This window comes from Cetorhinus maximus, chromosome 21, assembly GCF_964194155.1.
Source record: "Cetorhinus maximus chromosome 21, sCetMax3.hap1.1, whole genome shotgun sequence".
NCBI lineage: Eukaryota > Metazoa > Chordata > Chondrichthyes > Lamniformes > Cetorhinidae > Cetorhinus > Cetorhinus maximus.
This window is the reverse complement of record NC_135899.1, coordinates 77,141,350-77,168,108: the sequence shown is the minus strand read 5'-3', so window position 1 is coordinate 77,168,108 and position 26,759 is coordinate 77,141,350. Positions and strand designations below refer to the sequence as shown.

The following is a 26,759-nucleotide window of genomic DNA, read 5'->3' as shown; positions in this document are numbered from 1 at the left end:
TGAGTTTAAATCTCACAAAGGCAGCCGGTGGATTTGAATTCAATTAATAAATCTGCAGTATAAAGCTAGTCTCAGTAATGGTGACCATGACGACTATCATCGACTGAGGGGAATCTGCCATCCTTACCTGGTCTGGCTTAGCTTACGTGTGACTCCAGATCAGTGGTGGGTAAGGTTTTGGAAATAATAAGTGGGAAAAAATTAACAGGCACTTGGAGAGGCTTGAGCTAATCAAGGAGGGCCAACAAGGATTTGTAAAAGGCAGGTTGTACTTGACTAAACGAATTGAGTTTTTTGATGAAGTAACAGAGAAGGTTGATGAAGGGAATGCAATCTATGTGGATTTTAAGAAAGTGATCAACAAAGTGCCATACAAAGGCTAGTTAACAAAACTGTGGCTCATGGAATAGGAGGTTAGTGTCAGCTTGGATAAAATAGTTGGCTCAAAGTCAGAAAGCAGCAAGTCGTGTTTAGTAGTTACTTATCAGGGTGTTAGATAACAGCGCTCCCCAAGGGTCAGTGCTGGGCCTACTGCTTTATTTTGATATATAAATGACTTGGATATTAGAATACAGATTAAAATTTCAAAATTTAACAGTGATGCCAAACTAGAAGGAGTGGTAAACAGTGAGGGTGATACTAATCAATAGGAAATAGGCTAGCAGAATGGACAGAAGGAATTTCATACAGAGAAGTGTGAGCTGATGCATTTTGGCAGGAGAGATAGGGGAGAGGCAATATAGGCTCAATGGCACAGCTTTAAGGAGTGTACAGGGACAGAGGGACTTGGGGTGAATGTGCATAAATTTTTGAATTTGGCAGGTCATACTGAGAGAGTGGTTAGCAAAGCATATGGGACCTTGGGCTTCATAAGAGTACAAAAGCAGGGAAGCAATGCTGAACCTTTATAGAGCTCTGGTTAGACCACAACCAGAATATTGCATCCAGTTCTGGTCACCCTGCTTGAGGAAGGGTGTGAGGGTCCTTGAGAGGGTGCAGAGGAGAATTACCAGAGTGGTTCCAATGATAGGGGATTTTAGCTACAATGTTAGGTTGGAGAAACTGGGGTTGTTCTCCTCGAAGATGTTACAGAGATGTGCAAGAATATGTAAGGTTTGGATAAGGCAGAACCGTTTCCATTAGCTGACCATACAAGGACTAGTGGACACAGATTTAAGGTTTTGCGCAAGAGATAGAGGGAGGATGTGAGGAACGAGTTTTTTTTTAGGTAATGAGCTGTAATAACCTAGAAGTCACTGTCCATGAGGGTGGTAGAAGCAGAGATAATCAATGATTTCAGATGGAAATTGGGTGGGCACTTGAAGCAAGAGCGAGGGAGTGGGTTTGACTGGGTTGCTGCACGGTGGAACTGGCACAATGGGCCGAATGGCCTCCTTCTGTGCACTAAATGACTCTATACTCACAGCAACGTGGTTGATTTTTAATTGCCCCCTGAAATGGCCTAGAAAGTCACTTAGTTCAAAGGCAATTAAGGATGGGAACAAATACCAGCAACATCTACATTCCATGAAAGATAAAGGGAAAAAAAATCTCATTGCATAGCTGAAGGCCATTCAGCCCCTCAAGCTTGTACAGCTGTTCAATTAGATCATGGTTGATCTATAACATAACTCCATCTGCACACATTGGTTCCATAATCCTAAATATGCTTCACCAACAAAAATCTATCCAACCTCCATTTTTAAATTTTCAATTGACCCCCTCCCCCTGCCCACCATGCCCACCCCCTCCCCCACCCTCCAGCCTCAACAGTTTTTTTTTGTGGGAGAGAGTTCCAGATTTCCATTACCTTTATGTGAAGAAGTGCTTCCTGACATCATTCTGAGTGGTCTCGCTCTAATTTTAAGGTTGTACTGCCTTGCCTTGGACTCCCTTACCCTGATTATTTTGCCAATCACCTTAAATCTGTGCCATCTGGTTATCAACATTTCAGCTATCTAAAACAGTTTCTCATCATTTACTCTATCTAAACCCTTCACAATTTTAAGCATCTTTATCAATCTCCTCTTGGCCTTCTCTGCTCCACGGAGAATAACCCCAGCTTCGCTAGTCTGTCCTCATGACTATAATCCTTCATCCCTGGAACTATTCTAGTAAGACTCTGCTGTGCCCTTTCCAAAGCCTTCATGTCCTTCCTAAAGTATGGCACCCAGAATTGGACACAATACTCCAGCTGAGGCTGAACTAGTGTTTTAAATGGGGTTAGCATAACTTTCTGCTTTTTGTTCTCTGCCATTCTCTAAAGCCCCGGATTTCATATGTTTTATTAATTATTTTGTTAATTTGTCCCACCACAAAAATGTACTTGGACCATTTAAAAATGTAATTGGACCATTCAGTTTGTATTGTCTCTCCTCATTCTTCTTAACGAAATGGATCGCTTCACACTTTTCTGCATTAAATGTCACCTGCCATGTGTCTGTCCATTTCAGCGGGCTATGTCCTATTCCTCACTGTTTACTACACTTACAGGTTCCATGCATTCTGCAAATTTCAAAATTGTGCCCCGTACCCCAGGTCTAAGTCATTAATGTATATCAAAAACAGCAGCGGTCCTATTACTGAACACTGGGGACCATCACTGAACATCTCCCTCCGATCTGAAAAACAGTCATTCACCACAACTTTCTGTTCACTATTGCACAGACAATTTTGTATCTATGCTGCTACTGTCCTTTTATCCCATGGGCTTTAACTTTGCTGACAAGTCTGATATGTAGTACTTTATCAAGTTCCTTTTGAAAGTCCACATACACAACACCAACTACAATGCCCACATCCACACACTCCGTTACCTCGTCAAATAAAGTCAATCACACTTAATCAAATATGATTTGCCCGTAACAAATCCTTTATTAGCCCACGCTTGAAACTTATCAAGGCCAAAAAAACTAAGCTCAAGTTAAGCTTCAAACTAAGCTTCTCAAATTTCTCCCTTCAAATACTGCCCTCTATCTCTAGGCTTTCAAGGACACCCTGACTGGACTTACTGAAGGTACTGGCCTGGCATCGTACTGTGTGTGTGCGCCCATCACTGACCCATGGTCTTGGGTGTCTTGCAGCTGGGCCTCAATCCATGGGCCCCCCACCCTTCACCCAATAGATGCCCACTGCCCTGTACATTTCCCAAAAATCGGTCAGACGCAAAAAGCAAAATAGAAGGGATACCATGGTGCTGACTGGACTCAGCCTGTGTGAATTACAACATGTCCAGTTGCTGACCTCTTCACAACTGATAGCGCATGACAGGGATAAGTGATATGAGAAAAAAAGGGGAAGGAAACCTGAATGGGGGCATGGTAACGGAGTAGCAATGTTACTAGACTGGTAATCCAGGGATCCAGACTAAAGGTCTAGAGACCTGAGCTCAAATCGCACAATGGCAGCTGGAGAATTTAAATTCAATTAATTAACAAAATCTGGAATAAAATACTAGCCTCATTAATAATGACCATGAAGCTAATAGATTTTTGTAAAAAAAAAACTGGTTCACTAATGACCTTGGGAGGAAATCTGCTGTCCTTACCTGGTCTGGCCTACATCTGACACCACGTTAAGAGTCAACTCTTAAGAGTTAACTCCTAACTGCCCTCTGAAATGGCCTAGCAAGCCACTCAGTTGCTCTAGTATGGGCAATTAGGGATGGATAATAAATACCAGCACTGTTCACATCACAAGAACAAATAGGAAAAAAAAGAATCCATGGGCATTGCATGCACAAGGAGCTTATTGGACTGAACTAAACGTGTTTCTTCATCCCTCTCAAACAGACTGTGGACACCATTCCCTTCCCCATTGGCCTGCTGAGTGAAGCATTAGGCAGGCTGAAAGGTCAGAGTCTATTGCTGAGTTACCCAATCTAAGCAAGGCAGGGTCCCAGCTTCTCGACTCTTAAACAGGGGGGAGGAGGTATCAGGTGGCGGTAAGTTTGGGGGAGGGATGGATGTTGGAAGCTCCCGTTCCTGATTACTATCCAGTTTTTATGTCCTTGCCGAAATGTTTCTCTCTGTGCAGGCGTTGCAAGGAGCTCAGGACTGGGCTTGAGACTGATGCAACCATGGTTGGAATATCCTGCTGCAATATAAAGCAGAACTTCAACTTTCAGCGTGGGAATGTAAAATGAGTATTAGTGGATCAGCAGCCTATTTTACATCTCCCCTGGCTGTCTTCCAGACCTCCACCCCTCTGTAACCTTGAGCTCATCCAAAAATCTATTGCAGTCTCATGACTCAAGTCCCAATCACCCACCCTGCTGTGCTCACTGATCCCACTGTCCAGCAATGCCTCAGCTTTACAACTCTCACCCTTGTTTTCCAGTCCCTCACTAGCCTTGTCCTTCCCTGCCTCTGTACCTTCCTCCAGTCCCACAAGCCTCTGAGATCTCTTCATTCCTCCAATTTTGGCCCCTTGCACATCCTCAGTTTCCTTTGTTACACTATTGCTGGCCGTGCTTTCAATTGCCTAAGCCCCAAGCTCTGGAATTCTCTCCCTAAACCTTCCTGCCTCTCTACCCTTTCCCCCGCCTCTTTTACAACCCTCCTAAAAAACCTATTTCTTTGACCAAGTTTTTGGAAACCTGTCTGAATGTCTCCTTATGTGGCTTGGCGCCAAATTTTCTGTCAAAAGCACTCCTGTGAAGCACCTTGGAATATTAAATATTAAAGGTGCTATGTAAATGCAAGTAGTTGTTGCAAGCTCCACTCATAAAGACTAGCGAGCCACTAGAGTGATGTTAGTGACTTTAGGAATTCTATCCCAAGAGGGATCATTGCCTTTGGAGGGGGAAAAGAAAGGATGGAGAACTGGAACACAGAGAAGGCCTCGGCTCCAAGCTTGGGATGTGGCTGTTGTTATGCCCAGTAAAGGCAGGTCATATTATGAACTTTCAGTCAATACTTTAAAAAATTGGACATAAACAAGCTGTTGAGACGGCTTCCAAAAAAACCATATGACTTTTGGCATTTGGACAACAGACAGTATCAAGTCTCCGGCGAATACCTAATTAAATATGGACATAGGTGATGGTACCTCACAGCCATCTGTGGAATTCACACACCTCATTGTTGAAGGATGGGCCAACACTAAAGTCTATAGAGTTTCCAGACTGCTGGCCTCCATGTTTCTTACCGGACAAAAGGGAAGATCAAAACCCACTGGCCAGTATCTACTTCCCATTGCATCATGATGGCCTCCCCCATCCACATTAGACTGGGTGAGCCTCAGAAGTGTTAATCCAACAGCCATGTGCTCGAAGCTCATTTCAGGGGCTGCATTCTTATTACCCCAGGACCCAGCAGATCCATTACAACCATCAGTCATCAGACTCTGAAACTAGCTGCTACTCCAAGCAGCCAAAGTACTTAACCTGTTCCAGTTTCAAAGTTCACTTGAGAGCGGACCTCCTAGGTATTTGACTACAAGAAACCTCACAGCCTTCTGTGAGCCCTTTGCTTGACAAGGTCCTCACTTCAACTTTATATCATCAAATCCATTCAGGAAACCACAGGCCTGCCATGTGGGAGACTGGAAATCATAAATCGGAGACTGTATTAACTGTAATCTGTAAAAGTGTGCTATCTTTATCCCTATCCAATCTCCTTGTGTGTGTGTGCGTGTGTGTGTATGTGTGTGCATGAGATCAAGCGTGTGACATTGCATTAATTCAGGGTAAGTGTATGAGAATAAATAACCTTCGTTATTTAAAACTCACAAAGGCTTGCTGCTGAATGACTTAATTGAAATACACTTCAAGGGTAAGAAAAGGCACATCTTCTTCCATGCAAAACATACTGATCACGGGCAGTAAGAGAGCAGATACATTCTGTTTGTGACACTGTTCGGTGGTTACAACCTGTGTATGTCTTTCTCCTAGGTCAAAGTCAAAATTGCTTATACTTCTTAAAGAGACAGATACAATTGTTGAAGTTCCTCTATTCCCTCTCATCATCATCATATTCCTTCTCAAAATTAGCAGCAGAGGGTCTGTCAGGAATGTGAGTCAGCAGGTCCCAGGTTTGATCCCTGATCCAGACAGTCCGAGCAAGTTGGCACCAGAATTCCAAACTGGTTGACGTTCATTGGGATACTCACATTCAGTGGGTCTGGGTGACATGTCCACATCATGTGTATTCTGGGAGCCCCTAAGATAGCCCGCTATATAGAGCTAACCCACCTTTTGGCTGGGATGAGGATGGTCACAGCCATGGAAGAAGTGTTCGCACTGAGGTCTATCAGACCGGTAATCAACCTGAGAATCCATCCACTACTTTGCACTGTCTCCCAAAGATAAGGGGATGAAGATACAAACAAAACCAGCAATCTTGGTGGATCCTTTATCCAGATTTGTCATTGGGGAGAAAGAAGGGCTTGCATTTATATAGTGCCTTTCACATTCTCACATCATCCCAAAGCATTTCTCAGCTTTTTGAAGTGTTATCACTGTTGTAATGCAGGAAATGTGGCAGCTAATTAGCGCACAGCAAGCTCCCACCAATGTGATAATAGGCAGACAATCTATTTTAGTGGTGTTGACTGGAGGATAAGTATTGGCCTGGACACTGGGGAAAGCTCCCCTGATCTTCTTTGAAATAGTGAGATTGGATCTTTTGCATTCACCCGAGGGGTCTCAGTTTAACATCTCATCTGAAAGACGGCACCTTGAGCAGCGCAGTACTCCCTCAGTACTGCACTGGACTGCTGGCCCAGATTTGTGTGCTCCGAAATGTAAGGTGGGTTGTGGCAGTCGGGAGTGATGTGGTTCCATGCCACGGACAGTTTGGGATCACCCATTGCACAAGGTGCCACAAGGGCTTTGGTCCCAATGCCATCACATAGTTTACAGAGGTGAGAGGAGAAAAATCATATGGGAATGTTTCCTAAAATATATCAACAGCTAGTTTGTGGATTTGCTCTGGTAATATCCTTCAGTTTGAAAGAGGTTAAACTCATGTCATCACCATTGTACTTACAGCTATGACATTGCCCACTGACAGCACAAGCCAGCAGTCATCATCCACGCTTCCCTTCGAGACCCTCTGAAGGAGCTAGTGAAACGAGTGGTGTATAGTGCCACCTGCCGGTATCCCTACACTCACATACACTCACATCACTTTTACAGGCAATTAGTACAAGCAGCTGGGGACAAAGGAAACTGATGGCAGCACTATGTGTGTGGCTCTGTGTCACCCTGTGCTTGCGTGTCCCTCCCAGCATATTTAAGTCTCTGTGTCCTTGTGTCTTTCCCTGTCTGTCTGTGGACGCTGTATACATGTGGATCAGTACGTTTCTCTCTTTCGCTCTGTCTGTTTGTGTTTCTTTCTCTCCGTGTATTTCTGTGTTTGTGTCCCTGTTTGTTGTTATGGTGTATCTGTTGTGTGACCCTGTTTGTATGTGTGTGTTTCTCAGCCTGCGTCTGTGACTGTGCATTTGTCCTTTTACACTTTCTAGTTTTAAGTCGTGCATTCTGTTCACACAAGACTCTCTCTGTAACTTCTCATATCCACCTCTTGTTGACATCTGTCAAATCACTGACCAAAATATTTTGACTTTTCATATTCCTCCTCAGATTCCCTGGCACAAGGTCACTCCACAGGAAGATATGTCAGCATGCTTCATGAAACGCTCATGTTGAGACAGATGTTGTGCAAATAACAACAACAATTTGCATTTATATAGCACCTTTAAGGTGGGAAAATGTACCATTGTGCTTCACAGGAACGTTATCGGTCAAAAGCTGTCACTGAGCTGCATTAGGACAAGCAAGTAAAAGCTTGGTCAAGGAAGTAAGAGTTAAGAAGCATCCTAAAGGAGGAAGGAGAGACAGAGAGACTGAGAAGGAATTTAGGGAGGAAATTAAGAGTTTAGGGCCTAGGCAGCTGAGGGAAGAATGGTGGAGTGTAGCAAATCATTTGATGAGCAAAAGGTCAGAATTGGAGGAGCGCAGAGATCTCAGAGGATTGTAGAGCTGGAGGAGATTACAGAGATAGGGAGAGGCCATGGAGTGATTCGAACACAAGGATGGGAATTCTAAAATGGAGGCACTGCCAGACAGGGAGCCAATGTGGGTCAAGGAGAAGAAGGGTGATGGGTGAGTGGGACTTGGTTCTGAGTTCATAAGAGATGCTATATCCCCATCCCATTCCCCACCCCTAACTCTCCCGATTCACAGCTGCCCTTGTCTGACGTCAAGTGGTGGTTGATGAAAAAGTCATAGAGTCATCGAGGTCTACAGCACAGAAAAAGGCCCTTCAGCCCATCCAGTCTGTGCCAGTCAAACAAGTACCTAACTATTCTAATCCCATTTTCCAGCACTAGGCCCATAGCCTTGTATGCCAAGTATCGCAAGTGCACATCCAAATACTTCTTAAATGTTATGAGGGTTTCTACCTCTACCACCTTTTCAGGCAGTGAGTCCCAGATTCCCACCACCCTCTGGGTGAAAAAATTCTTCCTCACATCCCCTCTAAACCTCCTGCCCTGTACATTAAATCTATGCCCCCTGGTTATTGATCCCTCCACCAAGGGGAAAAGTTCCTTCCTGTCTACCCTATCTATGCCCCTCATAATTTTATACACTTCAATCTTGTCCCCCGTCAATCTCCTCTGCTCCAGGTAAAATAACCCCAGTCTATCTAATCTCTACTCATAACTAAAATTCTCCAGCCCAGGCAACATCCTGGTAAATCTCCTCTGCACTCTCTCTAATGCAATCACATCCTTCCTATAATGCGGATTCCAAAACTACACGCAGTACTCTAGCTGTGGCTTAACCAGCGTTTTATACAGTTCCAGCATAACCTCCCTGCTCTTATATTCTATGCCTCGGCTAATTAAGACAAGTATCCCATATGCCTTCTTAACCACCTCTACCTGCCCTGCTACCTTAAGGGGCCGGTGGACATGCACACCAAGGTCTCTCTGATCCTCGGTACTTCCCAGGGTCCTACCATTTATTGTGTATTCCTGTGCCTTGTTTGTCCTTCCCAGGTGCATCACCTCACACTTATCCAGATTAAATTCCATTTGCCACTGATCAGCCCATCTGACCAGCCCGTTTATATCCTCCTATAATCTAAGGCTATCCTCCTCACTATTTACCTCCCCACCAATTTTCGTGTCATGCACGAATTTACTGATCCACCCTCCTGTATTCAAGTCTGAATCGTTTATGTATACCACAAACAGCAGGGGACCCAACACCAATCCTTGTGGAACCCCACTGGACACAGGCATCCAGTCACAAAAACACCCCTCGACCATCACCCTCTGCTTCCTGCCACTCAGCCAATTCTGGATCCAATTTGACAAATTGCCTTGGATCCCAATGAGAAGCAGACCTGCCGCTGATCTCCGAGGTATCGCACGGTGGACAGAGTTGCCATCGTTGACATGCACGGCGCACTCGTTGTATCCACACTCTCCTCGGAGAAACCCCTGCGGCCAAAGCACAGAGAGTGCCGACTGTTATTCGGAAGCTCTCTCATTCCCGGCCACAGCTCCACTGACCCCCTGATTCTACCTAAAAGGGCAGAAAGGGGGCAAAATCGGAAAAGGGGGACGGGGACCTGCAGTGGTTTAAGCCACAGCTTCCCTATTCAGAGACTAGTCGTGATGTCAGACTCATTTGAGTGTAATTACTGTCCTCTAGGAAGACAGGAGGGAAGGGGAAGGAATAAAAAAAGAGCAATTTGTTCTAATTAAATCTCGTCACAGGGCTGACGGCCGTGATTGCTGAATGCAGCAACTCCAGTCAAGCAAACAACGAGCTGCCTGCTGCTAAAACTGCTCCTGCTATTGTCACCCAGGGTTCCCGTGCTTTGCTCCCTTTCATTACACAACAATAGAAATTTACTGGGACTAAGTGTCTCAATGGCAATTGCACCAATTTCTGCCACCAACTGGTGTCCTTTTGTGTGCCAAAGATGCTGCCCCCTTCCATCAGGTACCAGGGTATAGACCAGAGCTATACATTATGCACTCCCTGCTTCCACACAATGCCACTTAATGACCTCCTCCCTCCCTTCCAAATACCACACCGCCCCCCCAGGCTCCTCTCTCCATATTGGATTGGTTAGCTGACGATCAGCTCTCTAGCAAGACAGACCCGAAACTATTGTAGTGAAGGAGCCACTGAGGACCGGGAGGTGGGGGCTGTGTTGGGGTGGAGTGGGTGGGGTGGTAGTGAGCAAGCGGGAGAAAAAAGAAATGCAAAGGGAGAAAGGGTCTGAGAGGGAGCAGACAGAGACAGAGGAAGGAGAGAGAGAGGGTCGGGGGGAGGGGGAGAGGGAGAAGAGATGGGGAGAGAGGGAAGGGAGACAGAGAGAGAGAGAGGGAAGGGGTGAGAAATGCAGGGGGAGGAGAGCACGCGGGAGAGGGACAGAGGGAGGAGAATGAGGAATGAGATGGAGGGAGGTGAAAGGGAGGGAGACAGGAGGGGAGAGTGAGTAGAGAAGGAGTGAGAAAGAGTGTGAGGAATGAGCAACCGCTTTTATAGGAGTTGGCGGGTGCATTTTGGTAACTGATGAGGATAGTTTGTGGAAAAAGCAGGGGCAAGGCAAGTGAGGGTGGAGAGAGAGATAAAAGAGAAATAGAGAGAAGAGAGAGAGAAAGGTGAAGGGGAGAGAGGGAGGAGCAGGAAACAGAGGGCAAAGAGAGAGAGAGAGAGGAAAGAGGTGGTGAAAGAAATACACAAAGAGATAGGGCAGAGAGAGAGATGTGGACAGAATGGAGAGAGAGAGGAAGAGAGAGGAAAAGGAAGGACTGGAGGGAAGGAAATGGAGAAGTAAAGAAAGAGAGAAGAAAAGGAGGGATAAGAGAAATCGAGGTAGTGGGCAGAGCAGGGGAGGGAAAATTTATGAGTTCACATGTCAGAATGATGGAACTGCTATAACTTCCCAACAGCCCGGTGGGCCTGAGCAATGACTAGTGCTGGACTGAATGAGACAGAGAGAGAAGGTCATAGGTTCAGTTCCTGGTCTGTGCTGATCTTAGCTGGGTCGGTGGAGGGGGGGCGGAGATTGAGTGCTAGTCCCACATATGATACCCGATGCTTGGATCGGCCCAGATTGTCCACAGGCTTCCTGCCTAGATGACAACATGTGCCTTGCACTGCCACAGGAAACAGGAAGTCAAGACACCTGCACCTTTGCACAGATTGGGGTAGGTGTTGACTTTCTGCAATGAGACAGAAAAGAGAGAGGTGGCTGAGAGACAACTTGTATTTATACAGCACCTTACATGACCTCAGGAAGTCCTAATGCACTTCATCCAAATGATTGCACCTCCAGCAGTACAGCACTCCCTCAGTACTGCATTGAAGTGTCAGCCTAGATTTTGTATTCTAGTCTCTGGAGTGGGACTTGAACTCACAACCTTCACAGTCACTAGAGGAAACAGAAGAGGGCAAAGAGGAAAGTGCACAGGCTTCAAGGGGGTAATACAGTGTTGGCTTCATCATTGAGCTCTGTGATTTATATCTGCACCATCTGTAGCCAGGAGTATTCCTCACAAATTAAAGCCTCCAGTCACACTTGATGCTGCAAAGTAACTGAGTTGCTCTGGCATTTTCACCATCACCTTTCAGGGCGGGCAATTGCCATTTGACATCAGGCAATAAAAACACGGCAAAGTATTGAAAATAACCATGGCTTCAACCAGAGCGATGAGAGGCCCAGGATAGATAACAAGGTTAAAACTGCAACAGATTCCATACAAACAGATCCCAGGCCCAAATTGAGCATTTTACTGGGGGGCGGGGGGGGGCAAACCTTCCTATTTGATCCTACTGTACAGAATTTCTATAGATCAATCCCTTCCCATCTGAAACAAAAACAGAAAGTGTTGGAAACACTCAACAGATCAAGCAGCATCTGTGGAGTGAGGAACAAGGTTAGTGTTTCAGGTCTGTGACCCTTCATCAGAAGAATTCCCATTTCAATCTCAGTGTACAGGATCAGGATGAATTCCCTTCCCATTCAATCCCATTACACAGAATTCCAATGAGTCAAACTCCTGCAATTATCTATAAACTCAGAGGCACAAGGTAGTCCAATGATATGTTACATGATATTGTACTGGTGAGATTAAATGGTCTTCTTCCCAGTTGCCTCCTCCTCTGTAAGTGTGACATATTTGACTGGGTCAAGATCCTGGAACTCCCTTCCTAACAGCACTGTGGATGTGCCTGCACCATATGGACTACAGCAGCTCACTACCACCTTCTCAAGGGCAATTAGGGACAGGCAATAAATGCTGGCCCAGCCAGCTAAGCCCACATCCCATGACTGAATAAAAAAATACTTCCCCAGGATCTGGCACCCAGGATGTTCTCACTTTTCATATGTAAACCCAGACAGTGTGTATCAGCTGCTTATTTTACAATGAAGTACATCACAGTCAAGCATCAAATAGAACATAAGAAATAGGAGCTGCAGTAGATCATTCAGCCCCTCAAGCCTGGTCACCATTCAACAAGATCGTGGCTGATCTTCTCCCTCACCTCCAGCTGCCTGCGCTATCCACATATCCACTAATGCCCTAAAGACCCAAAAATCTATCAACCTTTGTCTTGAAAATGCTTGAATGTTGTGTCCTCATAAGTTGACCACATACATGGACACATGGGCCTGAATTCCACTGGCGTCCAGGTGATGGAAGGGCCCAGTAAAATAGCAGGGGACCAGGGCGGGACAATTCCCTGATGCAGTCCTGCCTCCGGGAAAGTTTCCCAGCGGTGGGCAGGAGGCAGGCCGGGTCGGAGATTGGCTGCCTGCTCCATAGGTACGGGACACCGGCATTTTGACAGTGGTGGGCAGACCCTCACCCACCCACCCCCAAACCCCCGCCCCCCACACCAGCTAAATGGAGGCAGCCTCCCTGCAGCGGCCTGGTGGGCCAGAGGCTCCATCGCCCAAAGAGGAGGCCAGGAGCAGGAAAAGCAGCCTCCGAGGTACCCATCAGCCTCTTGGAGGGGGTTTCCCTTCTGATTGGGCAGGGCCCTTTTTCCCTGACCATCCTGAATTTATTATATATTATAAGGTTATTATATTCATTATTTCTACTTAACTGCCTCAGCAGGGCCTACCACTCCCAGTGGCACGGATGATTGGGCCAACAGCACCCGAAGCCCGCCCACTGTTTCTTAATTGGACAACGGATCCAGAGGCAGCCTATTAGGAGGCCGCCTTCAGTAAAATTGCCAAGCCTTTCCTGGTGCCAGCCTGTGGGCGCGGGACTCGCATTTGGTCCCAATGTTGAGGTCCTGAAGCCCACGGTAAAATCCATCCGACAGACTCAGGGAGAACTGGACAGTAATCAATGCAGGAACCTGGCAGACCTTTTCCTTGCACAGCACAGGGGGCACTGGGGCCACTGTAGCACACCGTCCTACTGCCCCAGGAGGGGTCAGCACTGAGCAGGGAGTCTTGGCGCACCAAGGGACGGACTAGTGATCTGATGCTGCTCAGAAACCCTGAGCTCAGCTTTCATTCTCACCCAGTGGTTCCACTGCATTGCTGCATCTTGGCCACTCACAGCTGCAAATTCTTGCATTTGCCTCGTGCTCTTGACATAGTAAAAACACCCTAAGTTGCTTCAAACAAAATCAAACAAGATCATGATACAAAATTTGACACTAAGCCACAGAAAGAGATATTAGAACAGGCAACAAAGCCTTAATCAAAGAGTAGGTTTTAAGGAGTAGCTTAAAGGCGGAGAGGGAGGTAATGAGGCAGAGAGGTCCAGGCAGGGAATTTCAGAGCTCTGCCGACGGTGGAGCGATTAAAAGCAGAGATCCACAAGGGGCCAGAGCTGGAGGTGTACAGAGATCTCGGAGGGTTGTGGACTAGTGGTAGGTTACAGAAAGAGGAAGGGGTGAGGCCATGGAGAGATTTGAACACAAGAAGGAGAATTACAAAATCAAAATTGGGTGTCAATATCGGTCAGCGAGCACCGAGGGCGATGTATGGTGTGAGTTAGGATAGGAGCAGCAGAGCTTAGAGTGAGCTCAATTTTACAAAGATGCATTAAGGAGGCCAGCTGGAGGGCACTGGAATAGCTGGGTTTAAAGGTAACAGCAGCATGGTTGGAGGGTTTCAGCAGCAGCTGGGCTAAGGCAGGGGCACAAGCAATGCTGCAGAGGCAGAAGTACGTGGCCTTCGTGATAGCGAGGATATGGGGTTGGAAGCTCAGCTTAGGGTCAAATTGGACCCACGGTGGGAGACAATACCTGCTAGGACTGCATATTTTGTGGGGAGCACCGGGACAGCTAATAAAGGAATGGAAACCTCTGTCTGATCAACGCCCCTTGCTCTCAGGATATTTATTGCCGAGGCTCCCTTTTTCTCGCCCACATTCAATCAAGTCCCAAATTAAATGATAATGAAATCTCTCAGAAAGCGCACAGCCCAGAATCAGTCTGCTATTAGTGCACCTGGATCATGGAGTAACAAGCAGCTCCGGAATAACACTGTTAAAACAGCTTCACTGAAAGCAACAGCTGTACTTGGACAATACCAGTAATTACTACACTGCAGGGCCGGCTGTAATTACAGAGTTGATTAAAGCCTACAAGTCACATAACTACAAGGACGGTAGCTCTTAAAGGGATGTTAACACCCACCCACGCGCCACCTCTCTCACACACATACAACAGACACCCTCCCCCATACCACAATAACAATAACCCGTCTTTCGGATAAAGGATAAAGATCAACATTATTCAGGACAGCGGAAAGATCTCCTTTACTCTTCTTCAGAATAGTGGCCACGGGATCCTTTGCGATCACCTGGAAGGGCGGATGGGGCATCAGCTTAATGCCCCCTCTGAAAGACGGCACCTCCAGCAGTGCAGCGTTGGGAGAGCCAGTTTGGATTACGCGCTCAAGCCTCTGGAGCAGGACTGCGAACCCACGACGTTCTATCTCAGCAGTAAGAGTGTGACCACCGAGCCAAGGCTGACACCAGTAAAGCAAGCATCCAACACAGAACAGGCATTCATTCACAAGGTGAGCCTCAATCAAATTAATGTCTGTGCTAACACAGGTACAAAAAAGATATTCCTTGACAGCGAGGAGGGGCCATCTTTATCACCAAGGAGAAGAGTCCAAAGGGCAGGGAACTGTTGGAGATTTGACGGGTTCTGGATTCTTCCATCGTTTCAGTGAGGTGCCTATGGCTCCAAAGCACTCAATGATAATATTATATCCTTTACAAATCTCCCCTTTGTGCTGACAAGAAGCTGGTCCACAAACACCAGCTCCTGACTCCACTGCCCCACACAGGGCTACGAAGTGTAGGCTTTTGCCTGGAATGTTCGGATTTGCAGTTGGAATATGGGAGCAGGAATCCGTCCAGGAATTTGTAAGGTATATTTTTAAATACAGACTTATTGGTGTCAGCTGTGGCTAAGTGGGTATTGGCTGCTCCTCTGAGTCAAAAGGCTGTAGCTTCAAATCCCACACCAGAAACCTGAGCAAAGGATTTAGACTTTCACACCCAGTGCAGTGCTGAGGGAGTGCTGCACTCTCAGATGTGCCGTCTTTTAGATGAAATGGTAAACCAAGACCCTGTCTGTCCTCTCTGATAGATGTAAAAGTTCCCAAGACACTATTTTAAAGAGAAGCATGGGAGTTCCCCCCAGTGCCCGTGTCCAATAGTTATTCCTCAACCAACATCACTATAACAGGTTATCTAGTCATTATCACATTACTATCTCTGGGAGCTTGGTGTGTGTGAGCCTTGTTCTTACATTACAACAATGACTACTTTATTAAGTATTTCATTGGCTGTGAAACATTTTGGGACTTTCTGAGTGTGAAAGATGCTGCATGAATACGAGTTCTTTCAATGAAGAAAGAAGATTGACTGCCGGCGGGTTATCTGAATTAGGAGTTGGAGGGGAAAACAAAATCACAATCATCACCAACGAATGCACCTTCCAACAGGACCCCCTGCTGGTTAACACAGAAACTGCACCGCAGCCTTAGCAATGAGAACCTTCCCTTCAGATCTGCAAGTGACCAGGTATCGACTGTACCCAATTAACGTGGCTCCCATTCCTCCGCAATGAAGCAGTGCAGTGAATGTCGAAAATAGTGGCCCGCATCCTCCATTCAATTGCCCCTTACCTTCCCAAATCCCTACCCTTTACCTCACATATATCCCTAATCTCTTTGCACTTCACTAGATCCCCACAAACACAGGCTGAACTTATTAACTAAATCTAAAAAGCCAGCAAGCAAATGAATTAAATGATGTATGGCCTCAGCCCCCTGCGACATATTTCATATTTCTTGCTCGTGATTGACAGCACTGCCTGCTGGTTTGTCCTTGCTTGTAACACGACAGAAAGGGGATGGCGGGAGGGGCGGCTGCAAGGTCGGTACTGGGAGGAGGTTGCTGTCGGTGGTGGGGGGAGAGCTGCAATGATTAAAGTCATTTACCAGCCCAGGACATAGGTACAAAGAGCTGCCAGGGTTTTTTACACTGCCTTTTCAGAAAAATCAGAACAATGACAAATCAAGGTCGGAGCTCCAAAAATGTGAAAAGGAGCCTGGAATGTAAATTTGAAATAAATATCATTCATTAGGGCAACGGGTAAGAGAACAAAGTTGGGTGCTGCTATCTATTGCTCACTGCTCTGAAGGTTCAAAGGATCTAATCCAGTGATAGTTTATAAGAATGTCTCTGATGATTCTTGTGACTCACCCCACAGTAACCACGAGAGGGTGGGGGTGTCAGGTTCATCACTGCCTGCAATTCTCAAAACTGCCCTCGGTATTGCCCTACATCCCAGTGAGTATCCTTCAATCTTTTCTCTAAACTCCTGCGTATGCCCTGTCTCTGCTCCATCACTGATGGTAACCACCTTGGACTTGCTTTCTGGGGCTCACTCCCGCCCTTTAAAGATTCTCCTCAAAGCTGCTCCCTTCAAAGATGCGTTAGGTCATCACTCCCAACTCACCAACATGGCTCAATGCTGACTCAGAAGAAATAGGAGCAGAAGTAAACCATTCAGACCTTCAGGTCTGCTTGTCCTGATCTGTCAAGGAATTTGAGATATTTAGTCTGTTACGAACGTGAGGTGCTGTTAACAGACGATCTTTGCCTATCAGCACATCAAAGACAATGGGTCTCCCCACTCAATCCAAAAGCCTAAAGCAAAACACAAGGCTACAGATTGATGAGTCTTGATTCCACATAAGAAGATAAGGAATAGGAGCAGGAGTAGGCCATACAGCATCTCAAACCTGCTCCACTATTCAATAAAAGATCATGGCTGATCGTCAACCTCAACTCCCTCTTCCCACCCTATCCCCACATCTCTTAATTCCAAAGATCTATCAGTCTCATTCTTGAATATACTCAAAGTCTGAGCATCCACTAAGGCAGAGAGTTCCAAAGATTCACAACCCTTTGTGTGAAGAAATTTCACTTCATCTCAGTCCTAAATGCTATTCTGGGGGTAACCACTGATCAGAAACTGAACTGCACTGGGCATATTAATACTGTGGCTACAAGAGCAGTTTAGAGGCTAGGAATCATGTGATGAGTAACTCACCTCCTGACTCCCCAAAGCCTGGCCACCATCTACAAAGCACAAGTCAGGAGTGTGATGGAATACTCTCCACTTACCTGGTTGAGTGCAGCTCCAACAACACTCAAGAAGCCCAACACCATCCAGAACAAAGAAGCCTGCTTCAATGGCACCCCATGCACATACCTTCACTCCCTCCACCACTGTTGCACAGTGGGCAGTAGTGCATATAATCTACAAGGAGCACTGCATGAATTCATCAAACCTCCTTTGACAGCACCTTCCAAACCCACAACCACTACCATCTAGAAGGACAAGGCCCCCACCTGGAAGTTCTGCTCCAAGCCACTCACCATCCTGACTTTGAAATATATCGCCATTCCTTCACTGTCACTGGAATTCCCTCCCTAACAGCACTGTGGGTGTACCTACACCACATGGACTGCAGCAGTTCAAGAAGGCAGCTCACTCACCACCACCTTCTCAAGGGCAATTAGGGATGGGCAATAAATGCTGGCTTAGCCAGCGATGCCCACATCCCATGAACGAATTTTTAAAAACCCATATCTTGAAACTGTGACCCCTGGTTCTAGATTCTCCAGCCAGCAGAAACAAATGTGCCTATACTGGCACAGTAGCAACCTGGATGTCCAATAACAGATTTTAGATGGGCCCCCATTTTAAGTGTGCTTTTTATACCAGAACTGAGAAGTGATAACCATCAGGAAGGATTGAACAGGCTCGGACTCTTTTCTCTAGAAAAGAGAAGGCAGAGGGGTGATCTGTTAGCGACCTTGAAAACTATGAGGGGGTTTTGAATATGTTTCCACTTGTGCAGGAGTCCAAAACTAGGACTAAGTATAAGGTAGTAACTAATAAATCCAATAGGGAGTTCAGGAAAAACTTCCTTACTCAAGTATGTGCTAGAATGTGGAACTTGCTACCCAGATAAGTGACTCAGGCAAATAGCATAGATGCAGTTAAGGAGAAGTTGGATAAGAACATGAAGGAACAAGGAAGAGAAGGTTATATTGATAAGGTGATGAAGAGGGGTGGGGGGAGGCTCACGTGGAGCATGAACTCCAGTTTGGAACATTTTGGGCCAAAAGGCCTGTTCCTGTGCTGTGCATACTATGTAATTCTATGTAAGTCTCTAAGGTCATCTCATCAGCACAGCTTCAGGTGTAGATTTGGACAGGTGTAGGGGGATGTCAGAAGGGAGTGGAAAGTTGTGTTTACATTAAATTTAAAAGGATGGGGAAGGGAAACACTTGCAATTTGGTGACTAAAGTTCTGAAAGCTTTAGAAGAGCACTAGAAGCAACTCAACCCCTGAGCAGGTTAGAATTTCTCCAAACCTCACCATCTCTCTCTCTCTCCTCTTATAAGACACTCTTTAAACCCTACTCTTTGGCCATGCTCTTGGACACCTGCCCTAATATCTATTTATGTGTCTTGGTGCCAAATTTTGTTTGATGATACACCTGTGAAGCACCTTGAGAAATTGTACTGCATTAAAGTTGCGATAATAAGCAACTTCTTACTGTTTTTACCCAAGATAACTTTTACCTTCTTTACTGCTTTGTTTGATTCTTTAATTGATGAAAAACCGAGGTGAAGGATGGGACCATATTGCAGTATTACCTTACAGTACTTGTCATTACCATGTATATTGCAGTATTGTATTACATTACTTGTCATTTCAATGTATATTGCAGTATGAGAGTGCAGTACTTTTCATTACCATGTATATTGCAATATTATATTACAGTATTTGTCATTTCAATGTATATTGCAGTATGATATTACAGTACATGCCATTACCATATATATTGCATGGTAATATATATTGCAGCATTAGAGTGCAATATTTAGCAATGTCATGCAAACTGCAATATTGTATTACATACTATATTGTATTATTGTACATGGCATTGCCATGTATACTGCAATATTGTATTAGAATACTTGGCACTACCATGTATATTGCAGTATTATGTTAAATTATTTGGCATTTTTTTTATTCTTTCATGGGGTGTGGGCGTCACTGGCAAGGTCAGCATTTGTTGCCCATCCCTAATTGCCCGTGAACTGAGTGGCTTGTGCCAGAGGGTTGTTGAAATGCAGCACACTCGTTGAAAGGGCAGTGGAATAAGGTTCCATAGGAACTTTCAGAAAGCAATTGGACATGTACACGAAGAGAACTAATTTGCAGGTTATGAGAACAAAGCTGAGGTGGGGCATTAAATTGGAGAATTCTTTCAAAGAGTTGGCACAAGCACATCAGGTCGAATGGACTCCTTCTATACTGTATGAATCTATGATTCTACCTTGTATACTGCAGTATTATATTACAGTACTTAGCATTACCTTCTAGTTTGCAGTAATATTTTACAGCACTTGGCATTGCTATGTAAACTACAGTATTATATTACAGTACTAGGCATTGTTGTGTATATTGCAGTTTTATATTACATTACTTACAGTACTTGTATATTGCAGTCGTATATTACAGCCCCTGGCACTGCCATGCAATTTTTTTTATTCGTTCATGAGATATCCAATCATTATTAGAGAATCACTTGCAATGGCTTCTCTTCCTGCCCCCTGCACCATTACCTCTGGTGTCCCGCAAGGATCAATCCTTGCCCCCCTCTTATTTCTCAGCTCTATGCTGCCCCTTGGCCATATCGTTTGAAAGCACAGCATTAATTTTCACATGTACCCTGACGACACCCAGCTCTACCTCACCACCACCCCTTTCAACTCCTCCAGTGTTGCTAAATTGTCAGACTGCTTAACTGACCTCCAGGACTGGATGAGCAGAAATTTCCTCCAACTAAATATTGTGAAGACTGAAGCTATTGTTTTCAGTCCCCACTCCAAACTCCTTCCTTATTCTGACTCTACCCTTCTCCCCGCCAACTGTCTAAAATTAAAACAGTCTATTCACAACAGAGTCACATTTGATCCCGAGATGAGCTTCTGGCCTCAAAGATCACCTATTTCCACCTCCATAACATCGCCAGGCTTCGTTCCTGTCTCAGCTCATCTGCTGCAGAAACCCCCACTCATGCCTTTGTTACCTCGTGACTCAACTATTCCAATGTACTCCTGGCTGGTCTGCCACATTATACCCTCTGTAAACATGGGTTATCCAAAACTCTGCTGCCCATCTCTCGATCCACAGAAGTCCCATTTCCCTGTCTTGATTTTAAAATTCCAAATCTAAATTGATTTAAAATTTTCAAATCCCTCCATGGCTTCACCCCCCCCCCACCATCTTTGTAATCTCCTCCAGGCCCACGTCCCTCTGAGATATCTGTGCTCCCCTAATTCTGGCCTCTTGTGCATCCACAATTTTAATTGCTCACCATTGGCAGCCATGCCTTTAGTTACCCAGGCTCCAGCTCTTGAGTACCCTCCTTATTTCTCTCCACCTCTCTGCCTCGCTTCCCTCCTTTGAGACACTCCTTAAAACCTATCTCTTTGACTAAGCTTTTGGTCACCTGACTTAATGTCTCCTTAAGTGGCTTGGCATCATATTGGGGCAATTCACTAGGGTAAAGGCACTATATAAATATAAGTTGTTGTTGTTGAGCGTCACTAGCAGGGCCCATCCCAAAGTAAATGCTGGCCTTGTCAGTAATACTCACATCCCCATTAACAATTTTAAAAATGCAGTATTATATTACAGTTCTTGGCGTTGCTGTGTGTAATGCAATATTGTATTACAGGACCATTTTTGTTGCAGTACGTTACAGTACTTGCTATTATCACATACAATACAACCTTAAGTTACAGTTCTACAGGTGAATGTAATTGTACAAAGTTTGAAATTAAAGAAAATATTACTCTGGGATTTTATGGGAATTATTTGGGAGTCAGGCGTATGATTTACACTGAATATCCTGAATGAGCAGCAGGGCTCACAGTACCAATGAAATTCAGGCAGCATCCAGCCAGGATCCTTCCCTCTCACTGTGTCCACGCCACCGCTTAGCTTCAAATCAGGACACACCAGCCATACGTGGACCAGGCACTGACAATCGACAGGAGCTGATACGTTTTGCTAAGCGGAGAATCTCATCAAAGTGTCAACCTGGAGAAAGTTTTCAATTATTCCAATTGCAGTTTTGCAGCAGCTACAAATTAGTATGTGCACACTCTGACTGATGGCGATCTCTGTTTTTTGGGAGGGTGTGTAGGCCACAGAGTATAAAATCAATGGGGAAAATACTGATGGACGGAGAGGAGCAGAGAGATTCGAGGGGTTAAAACAGGTAATTTTCTGAAAGAAGACAGAAAAGGCTGGAAAAACATTGATCTCCAGCATTTTGTTTTCCAGTGTTTTGCTTTTAATTTTCTGAAAGCGCAGGAACAAGGAAAAAGGCCCAGAACATTTTGGGTATTAAATGGGAACACAGGGTAGGAGATAGAAGAGCAATAAGGTAATGATAAAGACCCTGGTTAGGCCACAGTTTTGGGTGTCCCATAATGAGAGCATAGAAGCAGAGTAGGCCCATCAGCCTGTTCTGCCCATGCAATGAGATCACAGCTGATCTGTATTCTAACTCAATTTCACAACTCCATTTCCTTATATACCCTTGGCTAGGAATAACCTATCGAAATGAGGTTTAAAGTTATTAACTAAGTTTGCATTTACTGTTTTTTGAGGGTAGAGAGTTGTACACTTCTACCACCCTTTGTGCAAAAGGACATCAAAGGAGACGAGGAACATACCGCAGAGATGTTTTTTTTTAATTCTGACTATGGGAATCGCTAGCGAGGCCAAAGTCTAGTTATCCTTGAACCACTGCACTGTGTGTGGTGAAGGTGCTCCAACGTGCTGCCAGTCAGCAAATTCCACGATTTTGGCCCTTATAACGAAGGAACAACCAATTATGTCCAAGTCAGGATGGCGTATGACTTGGTGGAGAGCTTGTTGGTTTTTCCTTGTACCTTCTGGCCTTGTCTTCTTAACCAGTTGACGTCGAGGATTTGGGAGGTGGTGACAAAGAAACCTGGGTGAGTTGCTGCAGTGTAACGTGCAGATAGCACAGGCTGCAGTTACGGTGCACCAGTGGTGGAGTGAGTGAATGTTTAAGGTGGTGGATGGGCTGCTGGTCAAATGAACTGTTTTGCCCCGGATAGTGTTGAGCTTCTTGAATGTCGATGCAATCTGCATCCATGCAGGCAATTGGAAAATTACCCATGACACTCCTGACTTGTGCCTTGCAGGTGATGGGGAGGCTTTGTGAAGTTGAGAGGTGGGTCACGCACTACAGAATACCCAGTTTCTGAGCTGCTGCATCATCACCACTAACAAACCAACATTACTAAAATCGATTACCTGCTCACTGATCTCATTGCTGTTTGTGGGAACTTGCTGTAAACAAACTGGCTGTTTCCCTAGGTTACACAAGTGGCTACACTTCAAAAGGTGCTTCAACTGGCTATAAAGCACTTTGGAATGTCCTTTGTTTTATTTATTTGAGGCCTGTGGGTGTCACTGGTTGGGCCAGCATTTATTGCCCTTCCCTAATTGCCCTTGAGAAGTTGATAGTGAGCTACCTTCTTGAACCGCTGCAGTCCATGTGGTGTAGGTACGCTCACAGTGCTGTTAGGGAGGGAGTTCAGGGATTTTGACCCAGCGACAGTGAAGGAATGGCGATATATTTCCAAGTCAGGATGGTGAGTGTCATGGAGGGGAACTTCCAGTTGGTGGTATTCCCATCTATCTGCTGCCCTTGTCTTTCCAGATGGTACTGGTTGTGGGTTTGGAAGGGGCTGCCTAGAGAGACTTGGAGTTGAGTTCCTGCAGTCATGAAAGATGCTATATAAATGTAAGTTCTTCCTTAATTATCAAGCTCCTTTGTAATTTTGAGCACCTTCATCAGCGATGCACTTGCCCACTATTGTTATAATACAAGCAGCCTCTAGCCTCTGCCTGCCTTTTTTGAACATGAAAACTTTAACATCCACATGTACCAGTGGAGCAAATGGGGACCTCAGTTTAACATGATCCTCATAAAACAAATCATTTGTGAAATTTATGTTCCAATCAAATTTAGTTTTACTGAAGAATAGTGACAAGCCGCCTCGCTTTCATGGTCACTGCTCCTTCTGCTGAACAGCCAAGCCCTCAGGAGTCAAATATTAAAAGTCTACTGTCATCTGGACTAGGCTCACTAGCAAAGATTTTTTAAAAAGCAAACAATGAATTGGGGTTCATTTCTGGAGGGATAAAATTGGAAAGCAGAGAAGCTATGTTAAACTTAAATGGAACTTTGTTCTGGTCTCTGTATTATGAAAAAGATGTGGAGGTACTGAAGATGATACCAGAACTGAGAGATTATAACTTACAAGACTGAAATGGCAGAGGCTCTTTTCTATAGAAAAGAGACATCTATGGGGTGAGAATGATTTTGTTCTTTAAAATTATGAAGGGATTTGTCAGGGTAGAGGTGGAGATATTTCTGTTTGTGAGAGAGTCCAAAATTAGGGACCATAAATGGAAGATAGTCACCAAGAAATCCAATAAGGAATTCAGGGACTTGCTACCACAAGGAGTAGTTGAGGTGAATAACATAGATGCATTTAAAGGGAAGCTAGGTAAACACACGAGGGGAGAAAGGAATAGAAGGAAATGTTGATAGGATTAAATGTAGAGGGTTGGGAGGAGGCTCATGTAAAATTTGAACATTGGCATGAACCAGTTTGGGTGAATGTATATAATTTTGGTGATACACCAGATGTCTGTTGGCACCCATGGAATTGAAATCCCCACAGTGAGGGACCATCTTCAGGACCAACAAGTGCCAGGGACTGTATTTTAGTTTCCAAGCTAAGAATGGTAACAGATGGCCTCTCGTAAACCATCGCCATTTGCTTATTTTAGAAACTGGTTTTCCCCTTATAACAGCAGGGTTTTAATGTCTGTTTTGAATAGTCCGTTTGCTGTGCTTTCCAAACAGCATGGTTTGTAAATACACGGCACAGTCTGTAAAATGCACGGCACCATGTGAAACTTAGCCTCACAGATTAGGAGGGCCTAGACTTGATCATGGGTCCGTGTTGTATGAGCTGATGTCAGCTGCAGCAGCTGATTCTCTAAGTTGTTACTGGACTAGGGATGGCAAAAAAAAGGGCTTGCCTCTCCTGATCACTCTCCGACAGTGAGTGCTTTTGTGCATGTATGTGTGCCAACATACCCAACATTAATTGGGATAGACATAGTGTTAAGGGCTTGGATGGAGTGGATTTCTTGAAATGTGCACGGGAGAACTTTTTAGGTCAATTTGTAGAGGGTCCAACAAGGAACGGCGCAGTGCTGGACCTAATTCTGGGGAATGAAGCTGGACATGTGGCTGAGGTGGTGGTGGGCAAGCATTTTAGTGATAGCAACCACAAGATGGTACAGTTTAAGTTTGTTATGGACAAAAATAGACAAGTTGCAAAGAAATGTTTTGGACTAGGGGAGAGTGGATTTTAGTAAAATAAGGCAGGCTCTGGCCAAGGTAGACTGGGAACAGCTACTTGTAGGGAAATCTACAGAGGAGAAGTGGGGGGTGTTCAAAAGGGAAATGGGAGGGTACAGGCTCAACATGTTCCCTCTAGGGTGATAGGAAGGTGTAACAAGCCCAGAGAACCATGGATGACCAGAGATATTCAGGTTACGATGAGAAGGAAAAGAGAGGCTTTTAGCAGGGACAAAGGAAGCAAATCAGCAGAGGCATTAGTGGAGTACAGAAAGTGCAGGGTGGAGCTTAAGAAAGCAATTAGGAGAGCAAAGAGGGGATATGAGAAAGCTCTGACTGGTAAAGGTAGGGAAAATCCCAAGATATTCTATAAGTATATCAATGGGAAGAGGATAACCAGGGAAAGAGTAGGGCCCATAAGGGACCAAGGGGGAAATCTATGGGTGGAGCCAGAGGACATCACTAGAGTGTTGAATGAATACTTCACATCCATCTTCACCCAAGAGAATGAGGATGAAGGTATCGAACTTGGGGAGAGAGACTGCGAGGTTCTTAAGCAAATTGATATAGGGAGTGACAAGGTATTGGAGGTGTTGGCAGGCTTAAAAGTGGACAAATCTCCAGGTCCGGATGATTTGTGTCCCAGACTGCTGAGGTAGGCAAGGGAGGAGATCGCAGGTGCTCTGACTCAAGTTTTTAATTCCTCTCTGGCCACGGGGAAGGTGCCTGAAGGCTGGAGAACAGCTAATGTGGTTCCACTATTTAAGAAGGGTTGTAGAGATAAGCCAGGGAACTACAGGCCAGTGAGTCTCACGTCAGTGGTAGGGAAACTATTGGAGAAAATTCTGAAGGAGAGAATCCATCTCCACTTGGAGAGGCAAGGTTTGATCAGGGATAGTCAGCATGGCTTTGTCAGAGGGAGGTCATGCCTAACAAATTTGATTACATTTTTTGAGGAGGTGACCAGGTGTGTAGATGAGGGTAGTGCAGTTGATGTAGTTTATATGGATTTCAACAAAGCCTTTGACAAGGTCCCACATGGGAGACTTATAAAGAAGGCAACTGCACATGGGATACAGGGTAATTTGATAAGGTGGATTCAAAATTGACTTAGTTGTAGGAGACAGAGGGTGATGACAGAAGGATGCTTTAGTGACTGGAAGCCAGTGTCCAGTGGCGTACCACAGGGATCTGTGCTCGGTCCCCTATTATTTGTCATTTATATAAACGGCATAGATGACTATGTGGGAGGTAGGATTAGTAAGTTTGCGGATGACACAAAGATTGGCCGGGTGGTTAACAGTGAGGTTGAGTGTCTTGGGCTACAGAAAGATATAAACGGGATGGTCAAATGGGCAGATAAGTGGCAGATGGAATTTAACCCTGAAAAATGTGAGGTGATACACTTTGGAAGGAGTAATTTGACAAGGAAGTATTCAATGAACGGCATGACACTAGGAAGTTCTGAGGAACAAAGGGACCTTGGCATGTGTGTCCATAGATCTCTGAAGTCGGAGGGGCATGTTAGTGGGGTGGTGAAAAAGGCATATGGGACACTTGCCTTTATCAACTGAGGCATTGATTACAAAAGTAGAGAGGTCATGTAGGAGTTGTATAGAACATTGGTGAGGCCACAGCTGGAGTACTGTGTGCAGTTCTGGTTGCCACATTATAGGAAGGATGTGATTGCACTGGAGGGGGTGCAGAGGAGATTCACCAGGATGT

At 45.2% G+C, this 26,759-nt stretch overlaps 1 long non-coding RNA gene across 1 annotated transcript in view; it reads right to left on the bottom strand.

Annotated features, from left to right (window-relative positions):
- Positions 1-26,759, bottom strand: part of LOC144696021 (uncharacterized) — a 157,833-nt gene that overhangs the window by 1,992 nt on the left and 129,082 nt on the right. The gene's annotated exons all lie outside the window — the stretch shown is intronic.